Genomic DNA, 6,007 nt, shown 5'->3' on the forward strand with positions numbered 1-6,007 from the left:
AGATGGAGGGGGGGGAGGAGGCGTCGATGGAGGAGGAGGGGGGGGAGGAGGGGGCGTGGAGGGTGGGGGTGGCGGGGGAGGAGGGGGCGTCGAAGGCGGGGGAGGGGGAGGTGGAGGGGGGGCAATGGCAGGAGGGGGGGGGCACGGGAGGACGACGGCCAACGCCTGCTGACCCAGAAAAAATAAAATAAAAAGCACAATTATGTAGTACATCAATCAACAAATTGACATTATTTCAAGAACATACTATTATAGAAACGATAGAAAAGACCAAGCCAAACACAATGCATTGAACACAATAGGAAAAAATCCCAGTAATACTAACTGCAGAAGAGATACTACTTATACCTTTTAACTCTGTTATCCTTGATACACGTATAATAGAATGGCTAACCTAAACCCATAATGAAATAATAACATAATAACTTCATAAACATCGTAGTGAACAAATGATGGCAAAGTCTCAGCCATACACAACGTATTATGATAGAAATAAACCTCTCCACTAAATACCTCTTCAATTCAAAACCTTCATAAATAGAATGGCTAACCTAACACCATGACAAAAAATTACCTTACCATTTCAAATTAGCAATCTCTTTCACATCGATTTAAAAACATACGTATTGCGCTTTGTAAGGCGAGCTTTTGTGGCCATTGCAGGTCGCATCATCAGGCGATGATGCGACCTGCAGGATAATTTCATTTTAATGCAAGGGTACTCCAGACTTATTATTTCTATCAGAATTCCTTTGGTAAAATGGAATTATTTTCTTAACTTGTTGACAAGGGATGTTTCAAGTCTACTTGAATGTCTGCACTAACAGTGCTGACAATGATCAATGGTGGGTAAAAACTCTTGATTAATTTTTGAACTCTTCAATGTTTAACCAATCGTAAATTATGAAAAATGTTATTTACAATATTTAATTGGATATTTCATTAAATCAAACTATTATAGCCGAAACCGGTAATAAATAGAAACTGTGTATTTTGTGGAAGTAACAAAGTATTTTCATTGTTAATATGGATATTTCATATTGCTAATTCACAATTATTGTTGTGGCTCCGCATGCGGTTAAATACCGCAAACAGGAACCGGAGATTTCGTCGCACTCGGGCAAGTTTATGCCCCAACGAGTCAAGGTCAAGCTGGAGAGGAATAGTAGAAGTGAAGGAAGTGGAAGTAGAGATAGCATGAGTCAAAGCTGGGAACTCATCTGCAAAGACAATTTGCCATAAGTCCTGGTTTCCTATAATCGCTGCTGCGCGATGGCGTGATTGAGCAACTGTTGTCTTCATGGGGGTTCCATGTTCCTTTTTCCCAAGCTTCATGGTGCGTGATTGCACTTAGTGATCGCAGATCCACGTAGAGCAGCAGTTGCATCCCGGAAAACTAGGGTGAGATGCAACCACGCAGTATGGTGCCTCACAGTGTATATTCCGACATCGCACAGTGGTTAGAAGCAATGGTGCATACCACTTCTCTGGATCCGTGATCTCACAGCCACGGATGTATGGTTGTCGGCAACCAGGTATGTATTACATGGAGCAGTAGGAATGCGAGTACTGTCACGTTTTCGCCGCTAAAAAGATTGCGGTCAGGAAAAAAAAGCTCTTAGTGATTCCAGAAAGCAATGTAAAATAACAGACAATGTGCATAAACAATATTTAATTGTTTTATTTGAATTATGAAAACAAAATGAAATTTAAGTGAAAGTTTGGATAATTCAGGTTTTCCGATTATTGGTGCTTCTTCTCCCCATCATTAGCCAATAGGGTGGTTTCCTATTATTTTTTTATTGCCTAAATAGAAAGATTATTACTCCTGGAGTACGTATTTCACGCTAAATGACGATATCTATTTTTCGCGATTAAATGAAAAGTGAAAATTTTCAACCGCGCGAAAAAGCGACGGGTAAGCATGAATGCCGGGAAAACTCCGTGTGATGTCGTTCTGGTTCCCACAGCCGCAAGTGAGGTGACCTCGGGGCGAAGCTCTGAGTGCTGATACGATGCAGGATGCTAGCAGGTAGCAGAGTACCATGCTAGCTGGTAGCACTTGGCTAAAATAAGGATTGTTAATACCTTATCAAACGAAGGAAACTTTCCGACCTTAGCCAGTTTTAATAGATGATTATTAAGACATTTTTCCCTGAGCTTTGTGCCTCATGCATGCATTGTTAACCTCAGACGATGAAAAACTCCTGACTACTCGTATAGAATCTGGGTCCCTGTGACGTCATGTGGACTAGCATCGCATGGGCGCCAATCTGACCTTTTTCAAATGAGGATAAAATTTACCCTTGCCATTCATCTAAACCGGTATTTCTTAAACCAAATAATTTGTATATTATGAATACACTGATGGTGGGTAACCAATCGCAATAAACGCCTTTCGTTTTCTTTGATGAAGGAAACTACCATATTACGATAATCGGGAGTGGGCTGTAACAGTTCATGATCGCATTATTTAAGTGGAATGATATCCTAAAACACATATATAAGAAAAAAAAAGAGTGGAACATTTATTGCTGAAAATGTCCTTCCATGTACGTAAACACGGCTTCATTAAGGGTCTCTTGTTGTCTCATTACGATTTGCAAAGGTAGTTCGACTGTCTTGGGGGTATCTCCTTGGTATGATAAGTGGAGGTTTTACAATATAAAGAGGTTCACTACAAAGAGGTTTGCCTATAAAGGGTCTAGCCGGTTAAGATGGTGAGAAGGGCCCCCCGACATTTTGAAAAATAAAAAATATACACATAAAGTGCATCCAAAATAATATGTTTCCCCAAAGTTTCAGGCCTCAACAATGGAAAATAACTCCAAAAAAAATTGAAACACGATTTTTAGTTTTTTAACCATATCTCCAGTATTTATTTCTTTAAAATCATTATCGTGATTTTAAAATGTAAATACAGTTACGTTTTACCATCCTGATTTTTTTTTTAAATTTTTGATCCAAAACTCAACTTTTACATAAGTTTGAAATTTTCAAAATTAAATTAAAAAATTTAGGAAACAATAGTCACGCCGAAAAAAATATATGTTGTCACCCCTACCCTGAAGTATAATCTTAATTTTTTTCAGATTTTTAAAATTGGTGGAACACGGTCAAAAACACGAATATCTGCTTCGCGCCATTTGTATCTATGTATTCCAAAGGATATTTGATTTGATTGTTGAGAGCAACTGTTGTTGATCAGTTTCTAATATTATTGAGTAAAAATAAACATTAACATGAACAATGCCTATCGCACTTAGATTGATCGTATTTTTTTTTATAACCATACTGTTAAACTTTAAATTCCTAATTACTGCGCGAATATGACAGAAGCGGTGATAATTGGTATATCGCCTTTTCGAATATGCATAATGGCCGTTTCCCTGGAAAAATCATGGCGCAGGTTAGTATAGAAACATTTGTTGAAATTGCGAGAATCGGAGCCTGCAGTTAGAGGAGGGCCTATTTTCCCCCCTGATAGCAGCAGCACATTCTCTCGTGCGTTGTAGCAATTCAACGCTTTTCACGAAGCAATTTTGACTCTGCTTTCGTACATACGTAAGATTGCGCAGTGATGTGACCGGAGTAAAACGGCCTAAGTCATACTAGTACACCATTTACGGCACAAAAGATCTTTGAACCAGACCACGTCACCAATTTCCTAAGAAATTCCTTCATAAACTAAGCTGTGTTAAGCGACTTTTTGTGTGCGATTTTTTCCTTGCAGTGAATGCCACGCCTAACACATTTTAATCCATATTCTGTTTTCTTGTAGACATGACTGTCCATTAGAACAGATATATTGGCTTTAATGTAATGCTCTACCGATGAAGTTATTTACAGTATGTTTGTAAAACCAAGAAATAGAATGGGTATACAATTTAAAAATGAAGTCATATGTAGCAGTAGCTATGCTTTATTGCAAAATGATTTTTTATATTACATTTTAAAATTAATTGTAAACAATATCTCCATTATATAATACCATTCATAGAAAAGGGCGAAAAACACTCTCTTTATTTTGTTACAATAAACATTTCGTCATACCATCGTTAACATCACAATCTCTAACCCTGTCAGTTATTTAATATAGGGTATCGTATCTCATTGCGTTCCTAAACTGAGAAATGGAACCCTCTACGACTCAACTTCGTATGTCATAGGGCAGCTGCCTGGTTCCTTTGGAATACAATAATTGCACTTTTCTCAAGTTGAAATTCCGCCATTGCTTCTTCCGAATGTGGTGTCTCTGGTTCCTCTTCCGTCTCGGTGAATACCAGGTGCCAACGGACGAGATTATTCGACTGCCCTATTTTTTCTACGGAATTGGACTAACTCTTACAATGTACACGCATGTAGACTTTTATAATCAACATTCATGGAAACCTGTCTCTCACTTAGCAATTTATCCGAATAATTTTCTCTCTCAGTGCTGCACGTGACTCGTACGTATTGTTTCACATTCACTGATTAGAAATTAGGCATCAGAGAAAGCCCATTGCTGGCGTTAACAATGAGGAGGTGTCATTGCCTCGTCGAAAACCCTTCCCCGAATATTCAGTCATATTCTCATACTATTAGGAAGTTGGCTTAAATGTAGGTGATAAGTACATAGTTAATTAGAGTCAGGAGATCATTCTTAAAAATCATTTTCGGCAGACGTATTTGTAGAAGCTTGGGGGCTAACTTAACCTTTCGTCAGGCGCAGTACTGGAATTGTTGTGTTCAGGCGCAATTTGCCTAGCAAGCAAAGATGTAAAATAACATAAATAACTCTTAGAGCGGCTCAGTAGTTCGCCTTTAAACTCATAAGCGCCTTTATTAGCGTAGTCTAACACATAAATTAATTATTATTTGTTATGTATAATACAAGGATATATTATATATCCGATCAAGTTTTTATTTCGCTTTATTTTACCATTATTTTGCTTAATTATGCTTGGCAGGGAAAGCCTATTGCTGGCATTAACCATAAAATTCTTAACTGATATGTTGGCATAAATGCGAAAACCGAAAGGCTGCATGTAGCGTTAGAAAGCAAACAGATACTATGAGTACAAAAGGTCTATGACACCTATTGGCAAGAAAAGCGCCGAGTCTGTCAGATCCATTACTCCCGAATGAAGATTAAAGTTTAACAGTATGGTTATAAACAATAATTACGATCAATCTAAGTGTGATAGGCATTGTTCATGTTAATGTTTATTTTTACTCAATAATATTAGAAACTGATCAACAATAGTTGCTCTCAACAATCAAATCAAATATCCTTTTGGAATACATAGATGCAAATGGCGCGAAGAAGATATTCGTGTTTTTGACCGTGTTCCACCAATTTTAAAAATCTGAAAAAAATTAAGATTATACTTCAGGGTAGGGGTAACAACATATATTTTTTTCGGCGTGACTATTGTTTCCTAAAGTTTTTAATTTAATTTTGAAAATTTCAAACTTATGTAAAAGTTGAGTTTTGGATCAAAAATTTAAAAAAAAAATCAGGATGGTAAAACCTAACTGTATTTACATTTTAAAATCACGATAACGATTTTAAAGAAATAAATACTGGAGATATGGTTAAAAAACTAAAAATCGTGTTTCAATTTTTTTTGGAGTTATTTTCCATTGTTGAGGCCTGAAACTTTGGGGAAACATATTATTTTGGATGCACTTTATGTGTATATTTTTTATTTTTCAAAATGTCGGGGGGCCCTTCTCACCATCTTAACCGGCTAGACCCTTTACATGTAAATCAGACGTGACCGGAGGGGTGGTATGATGTATGAAGGTTTATGATGTAAAGAGGTTCACTACATAGAGGTTTTACTGTAGTTAAAAAATACAGTGAGGAACTCGTTCAAAATTTTAAAATTATCACTAAAACAAGAAGAATTCATTTCAGATATCCAAACTAACAAGTTTGCAAAGAGTGATAGTTTAAAAAAAAACCACTTGAATCCATTCAATTGACTGCAATCACAGGCTGTGAAAGGGTCTGCTGGTT

Source organism: Ischnura elegans, chromosome 1 (assembly GCF_921293095.1).
Source record: "Ischnura elegans chromosome 1, ioIscEleg1.1, whole genome shotgun sequence".
Taxonomy (NCBI): Eukaryota; Metazoa; Arthropoda; class Insecta; order Odonata; family Coenagrionidae; genus Ischnura; species Ischnura elegans.